This window comes from Lagopus muta, chromosome 6, assembly GCF_023343835.1.
Source record: "Lagopus muta isolate bLagMut1 chromosome 6, bLagMut1 primary, whole genome shotgun sequence".
NCBI classification, from domain to species: domain Eukaryota; kingdom Metazoa; phylum Chordata; class Aves; order Galliformes; family Phasianidae; genus Lagopus; species Lagopus muta.
In genome coordinates this window covers 41,340,110-41,365,932 of record NC_064438.1, presented here as the reverse complement: position 1 = coordinate 41,365,932, position 25,823 = coordinate 41,340,110, and the positions used below count along the sequence as shown (strand labels likewise).

At 35.3% G+C, this 25,823-nt stretch overlaps 2 long non-coding RNA genes across 2 annotated transcripts in view; both read right to left on the bottom strand.

Moving 5' to 3' along the window:
• Positions 1 to 25,823, bottom strand: part of LOC125694355 (uncharacterized) — a 93,612-nt gene that overhangs the window by 31,693 nt on the left and 36,096 nt on the right. Inside the window, exons 4-7 of the long non-coding RNA XR_007377523.1 lie at positions 19,211 to 19,310; positions 18,118 to 18,202; positions 12,419 to 13,262; positions 11,222 to 11,337 (exon numbers count right to left, since the gene is read on the bottom strand). This is a non-coding gene — a long non-coding RNA (uncharacterized LOC125694355). The remainder of the gene's footprint in view (positions 1 to 11,221; positions 11,338 to 12,418; positions 13,263 to 18,117; positions 18,203 to 19,210; positions 19,311 to 25,823) is intronic.
• Positions 2,164 to 4,057, bottom strand: LOC125694356 (uncharacterized). The gene is made up of 3 exons (XR_007377524.1): positions 4,023 to 4,057; positions 3,845 to 3,919; positions 2,164 to 3,500 (listed from the first exon to the last, which is right to left on the bottom strand). It is a non-coding gene; the product is annotated as an uncharacterized LOC125694356 (long non-coding RNA).

The following is a 25,823-nucleotide window of genomic DNA, read 5'->3' as shown; positions in this document are numbered from 1 at the left end:
TTGAAATTAAAGCATAAACTAAAAAGATTTTTGTGTCTTAAAGAACAGATTGTCCTTTCTTCTCCTCCACTGTCTCAATGTTCCCCTATGAATTCTCCTCAGCAGGGAAGATTTTCACACCAGAACCAACTTTTAGTTGGTTCTTTAGCTAGGCAGAGGGCTGGACACCTACAGTTTTTGGAAACCCTTTATTTCTCTGAATCTACTTGTAAAATTTCCTGTCTTGTATGACTGCTTCAGGGATTCTGAAGATAAGATGTGCATCCATATGTGTTAGTCATTTAAGACAATATTCAATCCAAGGAGAGGTTGATATCTCTGTGCTATGAGAGTCTACAATAGCTGCTTTGGGCCCACAGCGAAATCATTTCACTGTTGCAATGCAAAGAAACATTTTGAAATAGCAAGAGCAGCAGCAATATAAAGTTATCAGAATTCATTTCAAAACTTTAAGACTACCTCAGAAACATGACTCAGTTGTCACTGGCCTTTAGATGTAATATCAATCTTTTGTTCAGTGCCAACATAAGAGATCTCTAAGCTCCATAAAAAGCCTCTCCTAGGCATATCACACTTATTTTAAGCAATATATTACAATTGTCAGTCCTATGGGAAAAAGTAATGAAAATCTGAAAATCCAAAAGCCACCAGCACGCTGCGTGTTCTGTACCTGCCCCATTATATACTCAAAAAATATACTATTTTGAGAGAGCAGGTGTATCTGGAAAGACAGAAACAAACAGCAACATTTACTCATTGTGTTCAAGCGAAAGATCAGCTTTGTTGGTTTCTCTTCAGAAAATATATCCCTCCAAATATGCTGAATAAATCCAAAGCCTGCTCCTCCTCTCACTGATTTCATGGTAAGCCATGATTCACCAGTGAAGTCCATTATACTGGTTCAAAAAGAGAATAGTACCCTAATCCCTTCTATTTTGACAGGTTTTATGCCTCTGCATGCAACTACCAAGTTCAATGAATATTTCCTATAATAGAAATTCCCACCTTTCCTTTGGATGGATGCGTCAAAAGATAACTAAACCCCTTAGCTAACAAAAATATCCTGGTGACCAGCAGAAATAAAGTTGTTATACTGCTAAGCTATCATATCTCCAAATCACTTTTTCTTAGGCTCACTCCTCATTTGATATGCAGTCGTCTACTCAACATCCTAGCAACATCTCTGCAAAGATAGACAAGAAGTAGCATGTCAGTAATAAAGAAGTTCTCATCTGCATGATGAATGACAACCTTATCAAGCTCTTTAAAGCCCTATCTGATCCACTCAAGCACAGTCGCTGCATTTGAAGTAGCAGCCAGGTGCCTTGAGAAAGGAAGGCCTGAAACTGCCAAATGATTTACTGCAGTAAATACAGGTGAAGAAGAAAACTAAATACAGTTGCTTACTAAATTTAGCTAAGTCTGAATGCTGCTGGAATGTGGATGAAGGACAGAAGTGTCTAAAGGAATGAGAGCAATTTTTTTCACCTCCTACTGAGGACGCAATAAACAGAAGGGCTGTAACAACCTAAAAATACACAGAAAGATTTAACTTGCCTCTAGTGTGAAACAAACAAATGAAAGCAACCGAACAACTTCTATCTACATTACTTCCCCCCCCCCCCCCCCCTTAAATAGACTCATTTTTATGCTACATAGTAACACAAACAATAACATGATCCTGAGAGCTCAAAGTTGTTTAATTTGGCAGGTGAGGTTTACTGTAATTTGGACAACAGCAGGCAGCTCTGTCCCTCACTTTACTTCAAAATGCAAATACTGAAACACACACATATTTGGTCTACGCTGTATTTACGAATAACCTGAAAGCAGGCAATTCTTGATTTGACAGAGGTCAATACACAGTCTCACTTTGCTTAATGCTGAATTTACAAGATTTATAAGGCACTGTAAAAAGAACACACATGCTTCATAAAATACAGAGAACAGCATGCTAACAAATTAGCTGCAGCTTTTCTATTCCAGCTTGCTCTTAGCAGCAGTGAATACAGGGCTGTGCTCTAAGTCATAATCTGCAGGTGGATTCGTTTCACCAAACTTTCAAATGTTCTAATTTCATTAAAAAAAAAAAAAAAGGAAAAAACAGAATCATAGAATAAATTTCACATTTTCCAAAATATGTCATTTTGTCATATGAAATCGAGGAAGAAAACTCTCTAACTCTAACGTGCTGTTAAAAATCAGCATTCCTTTATTCCTAACATTACATACTGGGTGATTTGACAAGCAATCACACCCTCACAGAGTTCAGGTTCTACATTTGAACAGTTAAGACGTGTATGCAGTACACTGGCATTCCTTTTCAAGGACTCATAAATATATGCTAATATCCCTTTGGGCATTCTCAGTGATATAAAGGGTGGTCAAATGCCCACCTACTTCTTCCCCAGTTTTTACCATCAGCTTCATCACTGAGGCCCTTGACTCACTTTCATCCACTCTGGAAAATTTCCATTGCTTACAAGGCCTTAGTGAGCAACTTTCTAAAACAATATACATGGAATCCTAGGAAAATATCCTTGCACCATTTGAGGCAAAAGATAAAAGTATTCTATTGTGTCCCCAGTGCAAAATTATTGAGGAAAACAACACTATTCACCCACTAAAGTTGAAATTGAAAGTTTTAGAACTATAAAACATGGATTGCTAAACTATTATATTGGTTCTTAAACTAATATACCAATCCCCATTGCTAAATAAACCAGCCTATATCAGTTTACATCAGTGATGTTTCTTTAAAAAGGTCACTCTGTTCCATTCATATAAAGGTTGTTACTTTAGGAAATAATACCTTGTCAGATCTTCTGCTACATTCTTCAATAGGCAGTAGTAAGTTTACCTCTGGCAGCATACAACTCAAAGCAAAGAACTGATATGTTATTTCAATAATATTAGCAGATGTGGAAGTGACAAACTCAAGTGTAGTAGAAGAGACAAAAAGATGATAGAACACAGGAGCTAAAAGAAAGCATGTCTATGCCCACATATTTAAAAAATATACACGTAGAAGAAACAGCTTAAATTATTTACTTCACAAATACAGGGAATGTATAGGTTACTCCAAAAGTAATGCCTCCTACTTGTTTCCATGGAAATTACAACAGCACAATAACACTGTTTGATATCCCAAATTCTCAGCTATAAAAAAATAAAATTCAGCATAATCACCATCATTAGCTGATTTGCACAGATAAACTGATTGAGACACTCCTTGTTCCATTGTGTGATAGCTACGCAAGGCCATTCAGAATGTGGCTTGTGTTTCAGCAATGGTAGCACTGATATGAAGGAGATCACCCACTGACTCACTGTGCTCCTATCCACTGTTTGGTCTCCATAAACATTCAGCAAGAGTCAATGAATATCAATTAGTGCCATTTTCTCTGCAGAGAGGAATTCACTGACATGCATCTTTGCTTCACAGTCACTTCCACCACACAGTCAGACACCATTCTATAAGACTGCCCCTCTGCTGCTGTCTGTCACACAGTAACAATATGTAATGGAATATTGGTGAGAAGGTTCAACCATTGCCATACTACCAACATCCATCTATGATGTTATGGGCCAACATAAAAAAAATACTAGGTATTACTTTGAGCAGCCCTTGTATTATTATTACTGACATAGAAGATCTGTTATCTCTTACGGGAGCTATCCATAACATTATCAGCGAATATCATTCAATCAGCAAATACCTAAATAGTTATAGTCATGTTATAGTGATTCCCACCCTCCTCTAGAAATCCTGCTATCTTAGCAGAGCACAATAGATTGATCTCTCATCTTTTCCAGCCTACACAGAAGCAATCTTGTCTTCTACCTTTAGCTTCCTTCTTCCCATACACCTCCAAACCATTTTGATTTGGCTTTCATGGAAGTCATTCATTGTATCAGCCTGTATAATCAATAGATATCAAGATGTTATAATCACAATATAATCAAGAGAGTTAGGCAAAACAGACAACGATCACAAAAAGAGAATAGGTGGAAGAGCTTACCCTTCGGCTGAGCTCACCAGAAGACGCCAAGAGAGGTGATCTCCAGAAGAGATCCTTCCCCTCTGGTAGCCAGCTCTTAAATAGGTCTAGGAGAATTGCCTTCACCTGTGCTCCTCTGGCTGACTCATGGCTCTCCTCAGGTGATCAATCAGAGGTCCAGGCCGTGACTCAGCAGTTCCCATACACAGCCTCTACCCTTTGATCAGACACTGCTTCCATTTGAACTAGCTGGTTAAAGGACTGAGGATCCATTAAGTGAATTATTTCAAGCTCTCATCCCTTTCCTCAATCTGCCCCTAAAGCAACACAGCAAGTAATACATTTGAAATACCTCTCAACATAGTGAAGGAAGCAGACTGCACTTTACAAACAGCAATTAGCCTTAGGGCTTAAGGTATTTTTCTTTTCTCCCTACAACTGAACTTGCTTTATTTATTTCTTTTTTTTTCAAGAAGAAAAAATACTAGCCTTGCTCAGAGGTCACTGACTATCCCTGCTAGCTTATTTTCATATTCGGTCTTTTGGTTTATAGCAGCTTAACATGTAATGGTAATCAGTAATAATTTCTATAACTTCCGTGATGGAACATTCCAGGAAATTATAACACTCCTATATAACTATTAGTTAGATACATTGCCATCACCACACACCTGTTATCTCCACCAGGTTTTACATCACACTGGGAAATACAGACATAAGACAGGGACTTACAAGATAGATTTTGAGAAACAAATTATCCTATTATTCAAGAGTACAGGGTATCTATGTTGTGGCTATGCATTATAGTGATGGCAATTAGAACAACTAGAAGTGAATTTAGCTGCTTAATTCTAAGACATGAGTGAATTTGTTCTCAAAACAAGAGGATGCAGAAAGAATCACATACCAACTTGTTGTCTCTTCAATAAAGCATGATGTGAGAAAAGCTTAGATGATTTCACTGGCATTCTGATCAGCATTTCAATTTGTTACTTTCTCACCCTTTTCTTCTCCTTTTTACTAGAATTTTCTTTGTTATCCAGCTCACTTTTCTTCTATCAGCCTTCTGACTTCCACTTGCCCAATATTCTTTTTCTCTCCTGGGACTATGCAGGTGAGAAGAGTTGTTTCATCTCTGTCAGCTGCATCTTGTAGTACTTTGTTCTCCTCTGTTTCTTTTTCCAGCTCAATTCATATGCTTTGTGATACAGCTTTTATCAGCTTCACACTTACTCTTGCTATTGCTTGTTCCGATCAACTGTTTATGTCATCAAGTACAGTATGTGCTCTTGGCAGAACATCTGTAATTACTAGATAGTTTCTCATCTAAAAATGTAGGGTGTTAACAACACTGATATAATTGAACTGAACTATATATGTGGACTGTTTTTTTTCTGTTACAAAGACTAAGGAAACATGACCCACTTCAGTACTAAAACTAAAGGACAGGTGAAGATTTCTTGCAAGGCTCAGCAAGGTGTAGATCAGGTGTAATATGCCAGAGATGTTTAATTTTGCTTCTTCTAGAGGAAAAGCTGTCAATTTAATGTGACAGAGGAGCAGCTGAGTGGGCATCATGATTAGCACTTTGCTGCATAAGAAAGGCACCTTTTCTTGAAAATCAACTGCTAAGTCAGGTTGCATTCTCATTTCTCAGTTATATACTTCAAAGAATATTGCTCACAACTTTTAAAAAAGAAATTGTTGCCAAGGTAACATACAATTGCTTCCCTTTACTCACACTGAAATCTGATAGCAATGGTCTCTTCTGTCCATGAATGGGCCTATTATTTCTCGGCTGCTAGTGATCTTCCTGTTTTTCTTTACTATAGAATAGACAGTAGGAATTAGTAACTGATGAATACAACTTAGCTGGGAGCTGAATTTACCATAGCAAAAAAAAAGTTAAAAATACACACAAAGACAAATCTAGAGGCATTAACCTTCAAAATAATTTCAGAAGTAGCAGTCTCTCATTAAAAGATTTTGTGCAAGTCAGCCTTAGTAAAACCAAAAGAGATTAGTATCCCAAAATGTGACCAAAAATGTTAGGAAGTTTGAGGTGTTGTTGGCCAACAACAGAGATGAATTAAAATAGATCAGAGCTACCACCAAGAGTTACAGTGTGTCTAGGAATAGGTCATATTTATCTGTATATATACACACACACACTGAAATGAGTAACTGTTTTGACTGCTTAAAGTAACTGTGTACACTAATGAGATCCTGGCATATGGTTGACAGTAAAGCCCATGTACATGACATAGTTTTATCACTGGATCATTTGTTTTAAGGAATATAAAGAATTTGTCAGACAAAGGTGGCAACTCTGAGGATGTCTCAGATGGAAACTACGCATATCACTCATAAGAGAGATACAGAAATATATTTATGTATGGAATATAGGTATTTAAGAGACCCTAATCATAAATAAGGCAGTAACTTAAACTTCTATGAGGATGATACAATTATTTACTGCACAGACGGTAGGTTTCATCTATTCAACATTTCAACACATTCGTCCAGGCCATGATCCAATTGAGTCAAAAGGTTCAGAGTGGATGCCCCTTAATTTCTAAATTCTTTCCTAGAGAAGTCTAGGTGCAACAAAATCTAGCCCTAGTTTCAGACTCAAGCAACAGTTTACATGTAGGGAATTATAAGCATACAGTTAAAAACACGATCTTAAAGGAATCTTATCTGATCAGTCATTTAATGACGATCAAGATCAGGAAAGAGTAAACATCACTGTGTAAGAGATCTCTGCAGCAAGCATAATCCCAACTCACACCGCTACTGAAGAATATATCCTATCATAAAGCCAAGGAAAAATCCATAAAGGAAAAATCAAGTGGCTGGTGGACTGCTCACTGTTTATGAGGTAAGATGGGTAACTTGTGGTGGCGGGTCCGAGACATGCTGAACTAGCCCTTAGCTGCTCAACCAGGTGTCTGCTATCAGAACTTTGAACATTCAGTTTGAGACTATAGTGCTCTTTCAGACTTTGAAAGTTGTTAGCCTTGAGGGTGGCTATGGGCACCTTATTATGGCATAAGTGAGGTCTTGTGTGTAATGGTAAGCTTGAAGGAGAAAGGGGATAGTGAGAAAGGGAGGGAGCATACCATCACAGTGGTGACAGTTCTTAAAAGGCCTTTTATTCCTTTTCATTACCTATCACTTAAAATACTGCTCACAGACCTTTCTCCTTTGTCTGCCCTACCATAGTTCACTTAAATTAGGAGCATTCTTAGTGAAGACCTGCTGCATTGGTGACAATTACTAATATCATTCTGGATTACAGCCTTCAAAAATACTACATGAAGCTAAACTATTCCAGAGACTTAATCATAGTGACAGAGGAATTGTGCTGGGAGAAAAGAAGAATATGAGTGCTCAAGAACACTCAAAAGAGGTGATTCACTTTGGTTTTTAACTTGTTTTGTCATTGCTCTTAAAGTATAGCGTTAGCAGCAGGGCACACAAGTGCTTGTTAGGGAGTATTATTAAGGTATGCTTCTCAGTATTTATGATTTAGCTGATCCAGCTCATAGGTTAGCAGCAAGTTTTCTTTTGTTGCAGTCTGGCTGGGGGTTCCTCTGATGCTTTCAGCTCTGAGAAAGCTCCTACATGACTTTAAAGCTTTCACATCTGTCATTAATTGCAGTTGATTAGCTTTCTTCTTCTGATCCATTCCTGATCAGCTCCATTACATCTTCCTTTCTTCTTACGCAAATACTTTCTTCCTCCACTATATCTCTGTTAGAAATCACAAGTGGCAAGTGTGGGAATAAAGAATTTTCTCAATGAACTCTTAAGGATTTCCATTACTAATTGAAGTTCCTGGCCTTTTAGAAATCTTCTCACCTCCTTTTTCATGAGTCTCCTGATCCTTAGGTTACCAGTAATCATTCCATTACCTATACTAAAACTAGTAATATACATTAATATAATTTATAACCATCTTCCTCCCCACAGTCCTCTTTTCACTATTTCCCTTTATTTTTTTCAGTCACAGTGGTTGTGAGTTTTCCCTCTTTCACATTTTATGTTCCTGTCTATATTTCTCAGTGATTACAGATTTTATTAGATTCAAGAAACTTTGCATCACAAGAAACCCAACAATTCTGTTCATTGCTGACTGAAGATATAAGGTTTATGTATATAGACATGTATGTATGTATTTGTGTACATATATATGCATACACACACACACACACACACACACACACACTTGAATACCTCAGCACTAGCTACTGTGTTTCAGGGCAATGGTCACCCAAAATATTATCATGAAGTTAGCCCCACAGTTTTCGCTTTGTTGTTAGAAGGACATCTCTAGCGTTCTACAACTCATTATTCCAATTTCTAAATATCATAGGGATAGAGAGCCTGGCTTTTATTCAAGATGGATTAAATACTTTTTGCTTAAAATTATCCATTTGAATTCCTAGCAGATAAAGCAAATCCTCATCCCTTCCTTGCAATGGACTTAATCCATATAAAATGACTACTGAAATTCTGGAACATTTTACTGTTATATTTGCCTCAGAAATGGCAAAATTCAGGCCCAGCAGATGCTGTTATTTCAGAGGAAAATGACCTGTTGTTCACATTCATCACACTGCAAACTAGTTACATTGTAATTGTCACCCCTCTGCTGCTTTTACTCAGGAAAGAGTCCCCCATGGGGCTGCTCATAATAGCATTCCTCAGATGTAGAATGGAGAGCAGAGTCAGGCCTTTTGTTAGGCTATACAGTAGATCTACACAGTATAATTTCTCAAGATGTGAAGCTCTAGACAGATGTCAGTAATAACAGTAATAACACTGATGACAATTTAGCAGCTTATGCTAGCAATATACTCAGTAGTGAATAGCAATAGTTGCCAACATTTGAAACAGCAATGACAAAATCACTGATGGTATTTCTTTTCTTGGCTTCTTTTCATTTCAAACGCCATGCAAGAAATGCAGAAATGGCTTTGTTAGAGGAGAAAAGGTTTAAAGTGTACAAAGAAGGTACAAGGAGATTCTAGCTTTATCTTTGCTTGTTCATTCACTCTAAACTTGCTCAGGCAAAACACTGCAGTCAGAGAGTTCTGTCTTATGACTGCAGACTGCCTTATGACACTTAAGGGTCTCCAGTTTATTTCAATTCTTTGCCCTGAAATAGGCAAAGAATTGCACTATTCTTTGCCTACATGAAAAGGAAGACTGCACACATGAGGTTGCAATCATTCTCTCAGAACTCTCATTGAGTGTTATACCTGCTCTGAAGCAAACTTCTTAGCCTTCATGGATATCTCCTTATTTTGTTTAAGTTAGAAGCACAAAATCCTTTTTTTTTTTTTAAACTTCTTTTTTAAACCCATGTGAGCACTGTGAATCTGAGGACACCAGACACCAACCAACCTGAAAGTCCAGAACTTCACCTTTACTATTACTAGGAAAAGCTGCTAGACCAATTATATTCCCCACAATAATATACCCACGTCATGTTAATGATCATGTTAATGGTGAATTTTACTCCTTATGAGTATTAAAAACAACTAAGTTTAGCTACAAGAAAATGACTGCTTTCTTGATAGTTAAAGGACAGCAATGGTAGTTACTGCCACAAACAGAAGACTGTACAGGGAAGATCCCATAACAAGTCCTTCACTTGCGTGTTCCAGACTCATGCCAAAACGCTGCTATCTAGATGCTAATGGAAATTAAAATCTTAATTTCAACTGCTATTCTGCATATGCTTCCTCTCATTCAGTGTATTTTTAATAAATTGATTTCCTTAATCTTATCCCCTTTAAAAAATGCAGGAAAAAGGAACATAATCTGTCCCCCCCACTCCTCTAAAGGATTTTTATCTTTGTTAAAACAACCTTACAATGTCCCCATTAATAATGTAAGATTTATTTTGTTGTGCCCTACAGGGCCTCTGTATCCCCAGAATCCTGGGGCAATGGCAATGCTGAGCTGGCACACTAGCAGAAATGTCATTTTTTAATTATGTGGTTCTGAGGGGAATCTATTATCTACCACTGAGATGTTGAAATAAGATGATTTATCTGCAAAGCAGTTCTGTCTACCATCTAGAATATATATCTCTCATCACTGCAGGAAAGACAATGAAGGGATGTTTTTATTTCTGGTGCCTTATAAGTTTATTCTTTTAAGCTTTGTAAGCAGATACCTGAGGGTGGGGAGCAGAACTGCAGGGTGCAGAAAAGACAAGTTCTAATGCTTCTCTGTATTCTCCTGATCTCCCTAGAAAACCTTCCAAAGTCAGAATGGACCTAGCTTCCCGTTAGTCTCATACATCCTGAAGAGCTCATGTGCAAATAGTAATTAGCTTAGGAATTAGCATTGTGCTGCAGACTCAGAGCCTCAATGTGCTGAGAGCACTGTGAAAGTGAATAGCATCAACAAATTGGGCTGGCAACCTGTTTATCTTAATTACCATAAATACCTCTGCCTGATATTTCAGGCTGGATGTCTACAACAATTTGAATGCATTTTTACTTCTCACACACTGGGCAGTTTTGCTTAACTGTAAAGTAATATATCTACCAGCTCATTCACAATGATTCTGAATTATTTCTCTTCTTTCCCCTAAGGCATGGAAGAAAATTAAAGAGTTTAGTCCATGTTTTTGTTTTTTTTTTTTCTTGTGTTTTATCTGCAAAATTCACTACACAAGCCACTCTATGAAGCAGGGTAAGAGCTGCTAGCAAGTCAGAGCTGTTAGCAAGAAGGTACATTTGAAATATTTCTAAAACAATCTTACCAAGTATACTTTAATTTAATATATGTTTTATATATCTTACAAAAGTTTACCAAAACGTTGCAGGGACAGACATTTTGGAATACCCCTGCCAAAATTGTAATAGTCGCATTGCCCTCTAGTGCATACATGAACACATGACACTTTTCTGTGGGGGGAGGGGAGAAATTCTTCACTCTATAATTATCTTTAATGTCATTTGATGGTTTGCTGCATTTAATTTTGACAGAAATGTTATAGACAGTTTGTTAGCAATACATGACTAAATTCTTGCTTCTCCCCATCCCTTCTGGCAAATCTGAGAAACATCAATTTAATTAATAAATAAATAAACAAATAAATTGTGTAGCTGACAGAAATGCAGGTCATGTCTTTTCAAAACAAAATAAATAACATTCAGAATAATGCATTTGCAAAAACATCATACCTTTAAACCCACCTGCAGCACATCATGCATAAACCAGATTGTGCCTAAATTCATTACAGTATGAGGGCAAATAAAAATCTTCTAGACTAAATTCATTAGTCTGCATACACTTTTAAGTCAGGTGCCTCCTGCAGATAGAGAAAGATCAACATAAAGAAAAAAATGGGTATGTGCAGAATGGAGTTAAATTAGGCACAAAATTTGCATATCAAAATGAAAGCTATTGTAAAACATACTAGAGATGAACATTTGAGAGGCTATGGTTACAAACAAAACACTTATTTTTTAACTGCCTAACTGTACAAGACTCTAAGTTTCTGGCCAACAATTTGTGGTTTTATAAACTTAGGGACATACATATTACATTTAATAAAACTAAGCTTAGTACCAATTTCCTCTGGTAGCATATAAATTTTTGTGGAGAAAATACCTATATTTGTAATAGAAGTAAAAGAAAACTCTTTGCAATATATTTAAGTTTAAAAAAAATCTGCAGGTTACAATGAGAAATGGCCTAGAAATTCATTCATACCTACAAAATATGCTAATATTACATTGTGTACTACTATTGGGTATGGACAATGTATTTTCATTTTAAAAGTTTGATGGTGTGACACCATCAACTGTTCTCCACAAAATACCATTAAAACATTGTCATGTGGTGAAATTACAGCAGCTCCCATTGTCAGAATTTCACTGTTTTTTCTCTCAAAGACAAAACTACATAAAAAATTCTATCACATTTGCCATTATTTTTCAGATGAGGGATTGCAGCTCACGAAGTTGGATAAGCAAGACAGTCATGACAGTTAAGCTGTTACGATATTCTCTCACACAACACTAAAACATACAAGAGACATATATACATATATATATGTATATATGTATATATATATATACACATATATACATATATAAAACATACAATACAACATATAGAAGATGTGCTTGCATCTGTACAAATATGAACGCTTGAAGAACATGAAGAGCCTGGAAAAATGAAATTTTTAAATAACACAGGGAAAGAAATGGCAACAACGTTCATGGTGTTAGGGAAAGAACAGCTGTTGAAGGAGCCACTCTGCAGTCATCTGTCACAAAGCAACAATCCATAAAAGAATACTGACGGGAAGGTTCAACATTTCCTGCTATACCACCAACATCTGCCTCTGACATCATGGGCCAACATATTAAATTAGGAGACACTACCTTCATGGCTGGACCCATATGTATAATCACATATGCGAGCATTCTTCTTTAAGGTGGCTTCTCTCAGCTACCACAGAATGACTTCCTCAGCTTCAGATGAGACTCTAATCATACACAAACTGCCAACAGTCACAGGCCCTGTGTTCTTTCAGTGGCATTCTTAAGCCTTCCTATTTCATTTCAGAAAAGCTGGATGAGAATGGAGAGGCAATGTGGTCAGAAAAGAGACACATTCACAGAATGCTCCTTGCATGAGGGCGATGCTTGGTTCCATATTCCATTCAGATGATTTCACATCCTGTGTCTGTGTAGCATAACCAGTAGCAGAACTGTCCCTGGTGCAGCATCTAGCTACTATTCTCATTACCTTGGGAAGCAATTTTTCCTCTCTGCTTGCAAGGGAAGTACATTCCACCATCACGGGGAAAAAAACAGTCTCGATCTTTTCCCTGGGTGATTTCAGAACTTCAGTCTTCCAAATTCAGACTCTCCACATCTTGTAGCTCTGCTAGATTCCTTTAAAGCAGATAGAGGTTATATCACTGAAGTGGAACCTCAGCACAGCTAGGAAACCTGATGAGAATTCCCCTTAATCGGATTAAAACATAAAGCTTCATAGCTCAACATAGTTCTAAAATCAATATAGCTTTCCTTCAAAGCATCTTCAATGTTTTGAGGCCTGGATGGACTGACTGTGCATCATGTATTCAAAACACTGAAGTGCTCACAAAAATGAGGATTTTGGTTAGTTTTTTCTTGTGTTACATTTTGTTGCTGTTGCTGTGTTTCTTTCTTTTTCTTTCCCTTTTCCCAATCAACCCAAGTTGAAGAGATGCTTTTTCACCTGTGAATTAAAAAGCCAATTAAGGGACACATCTTTTGTCCAATTCAAGCACTTAACTCTTACCTAAATGAGCTTTCTGGCCACCCATTCAGAAAAGACAAATACTTCCTATGAGCAAGTGCAATCCTCCATTCAGCATTAAGTTCTCTCAGCTGCTCCCTGATTTCTTTCCTTACTCACACTTTCACTGCCTGCTTAACTTCAGCCAATCTTCTTTGTGGACCACAAGACAGATTTTGTGTTTGAGAAATTTTAATGCCATAACTTACGATTGTTCCCAAAAGCCTTACACATTCTTCCTCCCATTAAATTAAAATGTTGGGATAATAGTAGGGTAATTATATTAATAGTAGAAGTAGTTTTTGACTTCCCAAATTCTCATTAACATGTTTGTACAATCTACTAATAAAAAATTAGCAGAGTAGTGTGATTAGGCTGGTATTTCACAGGTTGCAGAACTAGAAAGATTATCATGGTAGAAGGAGACAATCAAAACTAAATGAACCATCAGCTGTGTCCTAGGTTCACAGTAAAAAACCCCAAAGGGAGCAATTTCCAGAAAGAGACCTTTTCTCAGTGGCAGTCAGACCTTAACTGGAGTCTCAGAGAAATGGAGCCAGGCTCCACCTTTTCCCATCACACAAGTGAATGGGAAAAGTGCTCCCACAGCTGACTCAGTCCTTGCATCAAGTGATTAAACAGTGGTTCAGGCCATCATTCAACAGTTCCCATACAATTTACTTTATCAGTACAGCAGTAATTTTTTTATTTATTTTTCCCCAGAAATAAGCTTTTGGCAAACTCTGTAATGCTGCTAGGGAATTTTCTTAGCCCTTCCAATAAAACCAGAGTTGTGCTAATCATCTCCACCCTATGAATTTCATTGTAACTTCTGTCTAATTGTCTCTACTCAGAAATGATTTAGAGAATATGATCTCTGCATGCCAATATACATGCATATAAGAGAGAACATAAATAATGTTTCCAGTGCTAATGCAATATGAGCAGCTAGGAAAAAAAAAAGAAAAAAGAAGAGAAACAGAACAAACATGATACACTTTGCCCACGGCTCAGTGCTCTGTCTCTTCTTCACTAAATGCTGCTCTGTAGCAAATGTGCAGTCAAGTCAGTAGAAAATGGAACAGCAGAATGATGGAGAATGTAAATTAAAGGTTTTACTGCAGTGATTGATTCTAGCTTTCCTAACCAAAATCAAAATAGTTTGGTATGAGTTTGACCTTAGGCTATAATTTCCTTTTTAACCTGTTGAATAAATACTGATCTTGGAATGGATCAAAGATTCCTGAAATGCTCAGATGAACTCATTTTGCAAAATATTCCTGGTGAGATTATGTTTGACAAAAGTAAATGACAAGGGAAAAAATGTAACATATCTAGATACGGTGCACAGCAGCTCATATAATAAAAAAGATAATAAATAAATAAATAATAAAAATATACGTGACATAGAAATTAGATTTTGTTTATATCTTCTAAGTGTTGGTACCTGATTCTAAGACAATAAGGAGAAAGGCTAGCCATAAATGGATTAGTTCACCTGAAGAAGGGTTACTTACTGTGTTTACAGTGATGTCTTCACAAAAATCAGGAGGCGTCATATTGCTTTGCACTAGTTTATGTTCTGATCCTAATCTGATTCTAGGTATTTCTGCGTCAGGTTGCATAGATATAAGGATGATGGGAAGTGGAAGGGAAAGAACATTCAGTCTGTTTCTGTGAAATTGCTTATGATTTGCATTGGAGCAAAGAAGTCAGGTAATTGTCTCATAACTTTTGATTGCTATGTGCTTTTTTTCAGTGTGTAAAATCTAGTTACGTTTTTGCTCTTAGTCTTGGACAAACTCACCTTCTCAAGTGAGATATTTCATCTGTCAACTCCTACACGCTGCAATTGACATCTAATTACCCCAATTTTGCAAGGATGATGGCAAAACAAAAGAGTACATGGGTCATACAGAAACATTTTTAATTGAGTTAGAGATCTTCTTTCATTCTATTTCTGTCATTTTAAGCACCTGACAAATATATGCTTATTAATACACAGAGGTATCATATAGTTCTGACAGAATGCCCTGACAGGCCAAGTTGAACACTGTGTAATTTGCTTGACCTTAAAAGAGAGGAACAGTTTATTTTCGTTTAATTTTTTTTTCTAAGCTGTTTTCAAACACTGGGAAGGTGCAGAATATTTCAAAGACGATATGATAGAGGCAAGTGGTCCAGCTGTCTTAAGAAATCAAGTTCCTCAGTTTCCCCAATAAGTTAAAGGTTACTGCTCACTTCCACAGAGGGACAGCTAGAGAAGGCAGATTAAGAGAGGTATAAAAGGCATCCTGTCTGATAGCAAAGTGAATATACAGATACCAACAAAATATTAAGAAGCTATGTATTTTTTAACCCTAACCAGCAACACGAAAATAAATTCATTCTACAAGAATGTTTCATGTATTTTTTTAAACCTAAATGTATCCTCTACAGCATAGGTTTTTGTTCCACTGAAAATGAATTTCTGCAGAAGGTTCTTCTGCAAATGACAATACAAACTCCAGGTGTCTAATGTCTTTTTAGCTTCAGCCTTCACTAGGAATACCAAAAGGAATCAAACTATTAACATAATTGAAAGAGTGACAAGAAGTTAGAAATTCAAGTTATTCAGCATTATTCGAATCTCTGACAGCAAGACACATATATTAAATCTGTTGCCTAAATTTACATAGTATGACTCGTAGCCATAGAGACTATATTAAAAAAAAAAGATTTGAGATGAAAAACTGAAGTGGTGTAGACCAGTTGGGGTTCACAGAATACTGAAAAAAAATAATGAAATACATAATTATTAATAAAAAGATAAGTAAGAGGTGACGTGAATTTGTCAGGAAAACATATCGGCCTTGAGCTTTCCTGCATACATAGATTTTCATCACATACAAAGATTAACAGATGAACATTATTAGAAATAAAGTATTCAGATATTCTAATGGGTTAAAAAAAAAAAAGGAAAAAAAAAGGAAAAAAAAAGAAAAAAAAAAAGAAAAAAAGGAAAAATGTATACCTAAAATCCATACATTCCATCAATCAGTCCAGAATTTTCCATTAACGAGGAACACCTATACAAAAAATTAAACCTAGCACAACTGTGTGACAGAGCACATGTTAAAGTACCAGGTGGCTTTGTACTATTTTTCATTGTTTTTGCTAGTACAGAGATTAACCTTCTTAACCCACTGTACTGCTGTTTCTGCATCCAGCAGCAAAATAACATTTAGAGGACTACTCATAGTCTTATCTCTATGCTATTTTCTCCATTGTTTTCCAAATGTGTACCTGAAACACATTTTTATTCTTAAATATTTTTCATGCAGTGATCATTTCTGTCCTTTATCTCATCAAAAACATCTCTAAGCATCATCATCCTTTTCTTCTTGTTGATCTTTTTTAAAACTGTTCTTTTCCTTCTAGACGGATAAGCTTATGCTTCACATGACTAATAGTTGATCTTGTTTTTGTTCTCACAGGCACCTTTTTTCCTCCACCTGAAATATGTAACTATAAGTAAACAAGGACTGATGCTGTACTGTTTGATATTTTATCTAGAACCATCTTCCTCTATGTTAAATCCCTGTTTCTGTACATAAAGTCATACCTATAACCTTGCAAAAATCTCTCTAAACAAGTGGGAAAGAGACATTTTGTTTTAATTTCCAAAACAGTTTGCCTGGGATAGACTGTTGCTAAAAAGTGAAACCACAAAAACTGGCATCTGAATAAATTCTTCAGCTGGAAACATGAATAACAGAGTAAAGCACAATGGGTAAGTAAAGATACTAGGTGCAGCAATTTCTTGTATCAGAAGCAAGGTTGAAGGACAAAGTTAAAGAAGATCCAGCTAGACTTTAAGTCTACATACCATACCAGCTACATACCATTTTGTACCTTTTTTTTTTTTTAATACTTCTGCATTAGGCTAGCCTGCAGCTATGAATCTCAACTCAAGTGTTACTGAAAATTCATACACAGGCAAAAAGAAAAGTGTTCCAGAGGTGTACCATCCCCAACAGAATAATGTTCTCAAGTTCCATGTGCATATTTCCCAGCAAACCTGTCATATCATAAATCACTTCTTACTATTTGAGATGTGTCCTTAAGAATTTTCTTAAATATATGAAGGCTATCTCTGATAAACATGAACAGTGCATTTGAAATTAATCTTCATGTATTTCTTGTTCAACAGATCTTTCACCACTGATTATTTTTGATTAACATGTGGATAAAGTCACAGTGTCTAGAAATTCAATGCTCCTTTTCTTCAATATTCACTTCTGCTTAAGCTCCTTCTGTAAATGCTCCCTAACAGTTAATTGCCTGACAAGTTAATGGAAATAAAATGTGGGGAAAAAAAACGTGACTTTATTTAAACATTTGAGTGGACATTAATAGAAATATTTTGCAGTAATAATTACCTTGTGATAAATGAATCTATTAAATACAAAAGATGAGTAAGTATTTTATTCCTAAATATTAATTTTATCCATGCCCATGCTGACCTTAGAAATAGGAATTGAACATGAGCATTTTTTGCCCTACTACTAGATTTAATGCAACAATTAATATATATTCAGAGGTTCATCAGAAGGTGAATTATGGAGGTACAATTATTAGAATTCACTTTAAAATGTGGTATGACTTCAGCATTTACAGCAGAATATTGTATGCTTTATCTACAAGTTTCACATGGGTTTTGTATATGTATTAATTAGAACAGATAGTATGAAAAAATTAGAAAAAAATTTATTATAGGTTATTCTTTTGAAATTATTTTTAGGGGTGTACTTACAGAAGGCTATGAGATTTTTTTTCCTTTTTCCAATTACGGTGCAATATTCTTGTAGCGATACTTCAAATTTCATTCCTGATTAAACCTTCAAAATAGGAGAAATAGTTTACAAAAATATAAGAACTTCAGCTAGCTGAGTAAATTCCTATAACCTCTCTTTATGTGTTGTTTTGTGGGTTTGTTTGTTTTTTTTTTTTACTGTCTTATCCATTCTTATCCACTTACAGGAATGCAGGATGACAGCCTACTTTTCACTTTGATTTTGTTTCGTTTTGTGTGGAAAGACCAGCAGATATATTTCTTATTTGTAAGATAGCCTGCTATACAAATCTCTGTGAAGTAGAATGAAAATGAAGTGGACTTAATATAAGGATTCAACTCACCTGATTGAAAGGCTCTAAATTCAAAATTATTTGTATAATTCACAGATGTATATTTATCATCACTTTGTCAAGCAGTTATGACATGTAATTGATCAATCTGCACCATATAGAACAAACCCAGTATTTCTGACATTCCAAAACTTAATTTTCCTTATTAGACACACAATGGCTTTCACTCAGATTCTTATATAACTGTAATTTGCACAATTGGAGATCAGTGAAGCATTAACAAATATCTTTACGCATTCTAAACTGACCAAACAGATTCTGAGAATAAATATAAAGTATTCAGTGGATGTTATCAGAAGAATTTATTAAGAAGTTTTACTTTTTCTTGATTTTATTTTCTTTGGGTAATTAATAACAAAATAAAAAAGCTGAATTAGTGTATAGTATACATTTGGAGTTTTCACAACCGCACACCACTATTATTTGAAGACTGATGAAGTTGTTGGATTACAATTCAGCAGATATATTATGTATTTCTGACTGGTTCACATTTTTTTTTTTCCTAAAATTATATTCCTTATCTCATCTACAAAGACTATTAATTAGGTTAATTTACAAGTTTTTATGAGTGTTCTGAAATCTCACCATTGATGACACTATATCTTATTTGGAACATCTTATCCTTATATAATGCATTCTGATTACTGTAATCATGGCAATAAAGATTTGTATATGATTTGACCTTTTAAATTAGTACTTACTTTCATCAGCAAGATCCCTTTGTAGAAACTTCTGTGTTTTTCAGATGTTACCAAATACTTCTTATGTTGTCCATGAACGATATGTTGTCTCTGTTATAAACTTATATAAATATGACATGAATTTGAAGCAATTACATAAAGAAATAAAATGGCTCCGATTTTCAAAACAGAATTACAGCTACTTTTTAAATCAACAAGGATGCGTATATTAATTACCTACTCCCTTAGAAGTTATTTAAAATTATGCTGTATACTCACACAATGTGTACAGAAATACTGTAGCTATGTTATAGGCAGGCAGCTAGGAAAACATTTATATGTAATTCTGCTAAGTCATATAGTCATACGGTTTCCTAAGAAAAAGCTAATTCCCTCTTCACCCATCAATATGTCACGATTTTATAATTTTTGGTCGGCATTTCAAATCATAACATCATGCAGTGCATTAGAAATTAAAGTGTTAATGCTGCAGTTCTTTCGATTGTCAATAGTTCTGGTTACATGTCTTAGAAGAGAAGAGTGAACTACAACTTTCAGAAGACTTCATTTTTCCATTTTCATTCTCTGTTTGGAGGGAAAGATAAAACTGATGGGAGTCATGAAACTGTCTTTCTGCTCTCTTTGTTTCCTGGCCATCTTGCCTACAGCATTAAAGTAAAGATTCCAGTTTCAGAAACTCCCTCTCATTTTATTTGTTAGCATCAATTTCAATCACATTGTATTATATTGTATTATCTAACATTCTGTTATTGTATTTAGTAAATTAAGTTTTTTTCCCTTAGATCGTTGCTGCTGTTATCCTCATCTAGGTCCATCTCCCCACCTTTTTCCCTACCCCTCTTACCCCTTCCCAGGGGCTTGGGGCCAAAGGGACATTTGCCCCCTGTCACAGAACTAGAGTGAAGCGGGCCAAACCATTACATATTCAAATTTTCCTCTATATTTTATTTTAAAAAATCCTGTTAAAACACAAAACAGATAAAATCAAGTTAAGAAGCTACGCATTTGTTTAGACTATATATTCATACAAGACAAAACTGATAAATTAATATTCTTTCCCTCTCTTTCATCTTCTAATTTCACTGCCTTGGAGTCTTCAAAATCTCAGTCCAGATCTGTGAACATCAGAAACAAGTGTAGTAAGTAAAATAAGAGAAAGAACACTGGCTAAATGCCCTCATTTGCTCAGCTACATAGGTGGTATAGTCATGAATTTTATAGTGAAGAGGGGAATTTCATGATATATCTACATCACTGTGCCACACAAAGTCATGGTCTAGATTGGTGTTACTTATCAGCCTGCTGATATTCCACATAAAACTTCCAAATTCATTTCAGTTAATCTGATCAATCTCCCCTAACTCCTTCTATTTTATTTTCACATTTACTACTGAGGTGCTTTTGATAAAGCTAAGTATGCTACAACAAAATTTAAAGACATATTTTGCATATTGAGCTAGTCTGAACTAGGAGGCAAACTATCACTCACTACATATAAAGCAAACAAATCGATTGTCCATGAGACCTACAGTACCGTTGCTTCAGAATGCATGAAAAAAAATGCTGATGGAATTTTTAAAATTAATTATCTATTTTTACTCAAAAATATACTTAATAAAGGTACTTAAACAGTCAGCTGTATAATTACAGCTATTCAAATATTTCTCTCTGGAAACTTCTTTACATCCTTGGAAGGCTAGCACTGTATTACGTTTGCACATAACTGTCCTTGCGATTAATTATTTGATATTCAGTAGTTTCTCCCATTAAAGCAAAATCTCTGCCAAGTTTCATAGCACGAATAATCTTTGAATTGTAATGCAGTCTACTTAACTCAGTCTTTCTGGCCAAATTTAAACTAAACACATGCCACTTTCTATTTAAGAATGCACTATCGCACTGAGTTAAGGTTTTGCCTAAATCAGGATTCTCCTTTAGTAAAGGAGGTAAAACACCACTACTTTCCTTGCAGCTTCTAAGAAATACAAAATCATAACAATCAGAAATTAATTATCATGTTAGATAGTTAGATAGGTTAGATAGTGTCATGATTCCAAAAAGCATTAAACAGTACAAAGAACTGGAAGGAGTGGGGTGGAAAAAGATTGAATAAAAGGATAATGGTTGTAAAAAAATGACAAGCCTGTCTGTAGGAATGGAAAATAAGAAACCAGGTATGTCTTCAAAGCAACGCTCTGGAAGAAGGAGGCTAAATGAAGAGAAAAATTTTGAAAAGTTAGTTAAAAATTGTGGGAATAAGAAAAAGAAGAGATTGTGATAAGACGTTAAGGGAATAAGTAAAGGAGCTGAAATTAGAGTGAAGCATAGAAGTGTAGTTCTGAAAGTTGAAATCCGAGCAGAAAGGAAGAACAACTGCACTTTTATGATTACCCACAGAGGAGTTTGTACCAAGTACCAGAGGACATGATTCTTCTGCTGCGTGAAAGCATGCTCTGCTTTTGTTGGGAAGCAGATTAAAAACTGAGGACACAAAATCTGAGAAGTAAAATAGAACTCGTGTTTTCCCTGGAATAAAAATAAATAAAATATTGTTTCAGATTGCATCAATAAAGTGCTTTGTGATACACTTTTGGAACGTGCATTGCAAGGTCAATGCAATAAGTATTCTCTCATATGTACCATCAATGTTTATTTTTAGTTTGGGACTGGTGAATAAAGCTTTAATGGGATTTTAATGGCATGTTGGACATATTTCAATGTCTAGAGATGTGGCATCATGTCCAGAAGTGTCATTATCTGGATTAATTATCAATACTAGGCAGATATCATTAGGGAGATGTGAAAATGAGAGAGGTAGTAAATGAAATTTGCTGTGCAGAGAAATAAATAAATAAGAACATCTGAAAAGCCACCAATAGGTATTTAAAAAATGTTTTCAGTTTGATAATTTTCATACTTGTTACTTCTTCCACTACTCCAGAATATGTCCTGACTAAAAGTATTCCCTCCAAGCTAGTATAAACCAGATTCATTCTTCAGAGAAGTAACATATTTATATACAACTGACAGTACCTAATTTGCTCATTTGGGTAATGGCTTAATTTGAAACCTTAAGAAGCCTCTGCGCTACATTCACCAGCAAACATATATCAGCAGTAAATTTCCCTTGCTGAATTTTTTAACAAGTGATAGCATTAGTGTCATGTGTTAAGACACGGCTGATAAAACATATTGTAAGTATGGCCTACTATGAATGATGCAATCTATCATAAATACGACTTAAAAAATCTAAAGACTAGTTGCATCAAGGGGTATTCATCTCAAAGCTCTGCATGCTTTTGCAAAACATGTTTTAACTTTTTTTTTTTTTTTTGATCAATGTAGTTAAAATGACTTTAAAATGGAGAAAAATTTTTATGTTCAAGACTTAGATAATACTGCATTTATGACAACGTTGTTTAAACAGTCTGCATTTAACAGTATTTATTTTAATATAGGCAAGCATAGGCATAAGTGGAAAAAGAAGTTAGCTCATCATTTCCCATAAAAGGGGGAGATCTGCCTTGAGAAACTAAGATCAGAAAGGGCCTGTGGTTCATTTGGTTACTTGTTTCCACATGAGTTTTCAGTGCAAGAATGTAATAAAAACAAAACACTGCATGGACATACAAGCAAAGTTAGTGCAACATAAAGATTTATTTAAAGGGCCATATTAAGTAAAAATAAGGCATTTATACTGCTTTTACACTCTTAAAAATACAATTCCTGTTCTCACAGTATTTTTTGTTCTCTTCAGAGTAGTAAATTTCTATTCAGAAATATAATGTTAAATTGCAACACCTTGTCTGTACTTATTCTCCTGTCTGCCTGAGAAAGTATTAAAGAACTACCTGTAACACAAACTCATACAAGTTTCATTGTTGAATCTTTGTAAATTGAAACAAGAATAATTCTCAGAGAGAAAATATCTTCCTGAAATGCGTATCCTACTCCGGAAAGAATATAATAAATATATCACTAAATACACTGTAGCTCACTGGAAGTATGCAGAAAAAATTAAATGTCTGTCCAACTTGCAATATGCGTGGAGTTTGAGGAACCTTTCCAAGAACACATTAGTCAGTACTTCACTGTCAACTTTCTACAACTTTTCAATTTTAGCTTTGTCTCTGTTAATACAAGACTATTGAAGATGTTTAAGGCTTATACTAAATAGTCATGCAGCAAGGATTTTGAAGAATTAATTAAATTGTTCTTGCCTCTGTATAGAAAAGGTAAATAGATATTTTTGAAAACCCAGAGGTGCTCTGGCTTAAAATATAGCAAATTATGATTATACAGGACTCTTCATCTAAGGAGCTGAAAATGATATTAATACCAAGTTAAAACCAAAACAAAAACTATTTCCATGTACAGATTAATTTATCATGCTTTGTAGTATACCCTTTAGACACCAAAAGCTCTCACATACTAAAAATAGATAAAAACACCAGAATCTCAGAACACAAAAGACAGGTCTAATTTTAGTATGACTAGTTTCTATCTTTATAGTAATCTGAAACTCCACAGCAGCAGACCCTTAAGATGTTATGTGGTTGACATCTATTCTTTTTTTTTAATTTTATTATGAAATCCATTTAAGAATCTGGACCATTTACAGTCTAAGAAAGAAAGGGAAGCTAAAAAAAAAAAAAAAAAAAAAAAAAAGGAGAAAAGGGCTATAAATAAACTCTGTGACTTATTTCCCCTTTGTTGAAAGATGAAGATATTGACCTCCCAAGGATTCTATATAAATGCTGATTTTATCTATCAACAGGCCTTTGACCTTGGTAAGGTTGACAACTACACCAATCAAATGGATGAAAAAGACTCTCAGATGAAAAGGGATTTCGTCCACCATAGATCAATAGGTCATCAAAAGTGAGACATCAAACCTCAAATGGACTATGTTAAGGAAGTTTTGAGTTTAAGTGAAAAGGAAGTACAGAGCCAGAAATCAGCAACGTGGATTAGCAAAGTGAGAAACTCTATACACTTCTACTTGTCCAGTTATGTCTGAGAGTTTGGTGTCCTGCCTCTCCAGTTTATTTCAGTTTTAATTATTGATAAAGTGATGTTATCAAGTGAAGATACTGTTAACAGTAATTGTACACATCCATGAATTCCCAATCCAATTGTGGAAAATCAGTGATTTTTTAAATCTTTATCTTGATATTTACATTTACATTTTTATGTAGTCTTCTTCAGCATCCAACTCCCAGTATGTTTTAGTGTAATTATGCAAAGTTCATGCTGTCAACACCTAAGAAATATTTGTGAACCAAAAAAATCACCTTGAAAACATAGAGAAACTGTTCTGATATAATGTCATGAAGCTCACTTTCCACTGGATTGCATTTTTATACAGTTTAAGTATTGGAGTTGTATTAGCTCATGTCATTAAATTTTAATGTCACATCAGTCAACATGAAATGTCCTTTATGCTGAAGAATGATTAATAACAGAAGCAACACCAATTTTGTATTATGGCCAATCAAGATCATCAAAGCTACAACTACATCTACAACAGATGGCATAGGGGACAGCACTGCAGCAGAATATGCAGCGTAATTTCTTCCTCTCAAAATTCACACCTTATTGCATATTACATTTGTCAAATAACATCTACGCTCAGAGCCCAAAGAATAAGTCATTACACAATTTTACAAAAACAAAAATAAATGACTGTGAAGACATACATAGTTGGAAAGCAGTCAGGCTTGTGAGTATACTGTGTTTATTGCTTCTCATGTAGCCTCTCATCAAATGCAATTAGAGGCTTAGTCATAGTGTGCTGTTTTTTCCTGACCAGGTCTGCCAGCTTCAGGCAATACATTTAAAAGTAAAGAAAGCACTTCCATAGGCTGCACACTGCATATAGAATTAACGACAAGCAGCCCCCATTTGTGCATGGCTGTGATGTTAAAATTAAAAAGGTTAAACTCTACACATACTAGAAAATATTAATATTAATCTCTGTGGTCATAAAAGCATCTGTCTTATTTTGCTAAATAAATGCACATTTTGAGATGACATAGCTGACTCTGATTATGTGTGTGAGAGAGAATTTGATGACATAGCTGGCAGTTTTTGATGAGTGAGAGAGGAAAAATAAATCTGAACTTGAAACACAACTAGTAAAATAAAGGGGAAGTGAGAAGTTCTTTAATTGCTCATACTTCAAGAGGATCTTCAGGCCAATCTAGTAAGAACACACAGGTTGAAAAAAACTTTGAAATAGTAGCACAAGGATAAGAATATATATCTTAAGAAATGCAGTGGCATGCAGGTAAATGGCAACTGATGTGGAATCACATCAGAATAAATACATATATATGCATCTAGTGGACACAGCTTCAGATGTGAATGTTTTTCTTGCTTTATCCAGATGTTCAAGGACCTTCCACAAAGGATTACAGAGCTGAAGCATGAGTCAATGATAGCAATTGCACATTTTCTGAATTCAGCATCCCTTGCTCATACAGTCCATTGTGTCTGTGATTTGTAAGCCTTGGCCTTTGTGTAACTTTTGGGGTGTATGTCAAGCGTAAATGTGTTTCATGGCTGAAATAAAGTCAAACTCTAGTTGTATGAAGTCACAGTCCAAAACAAG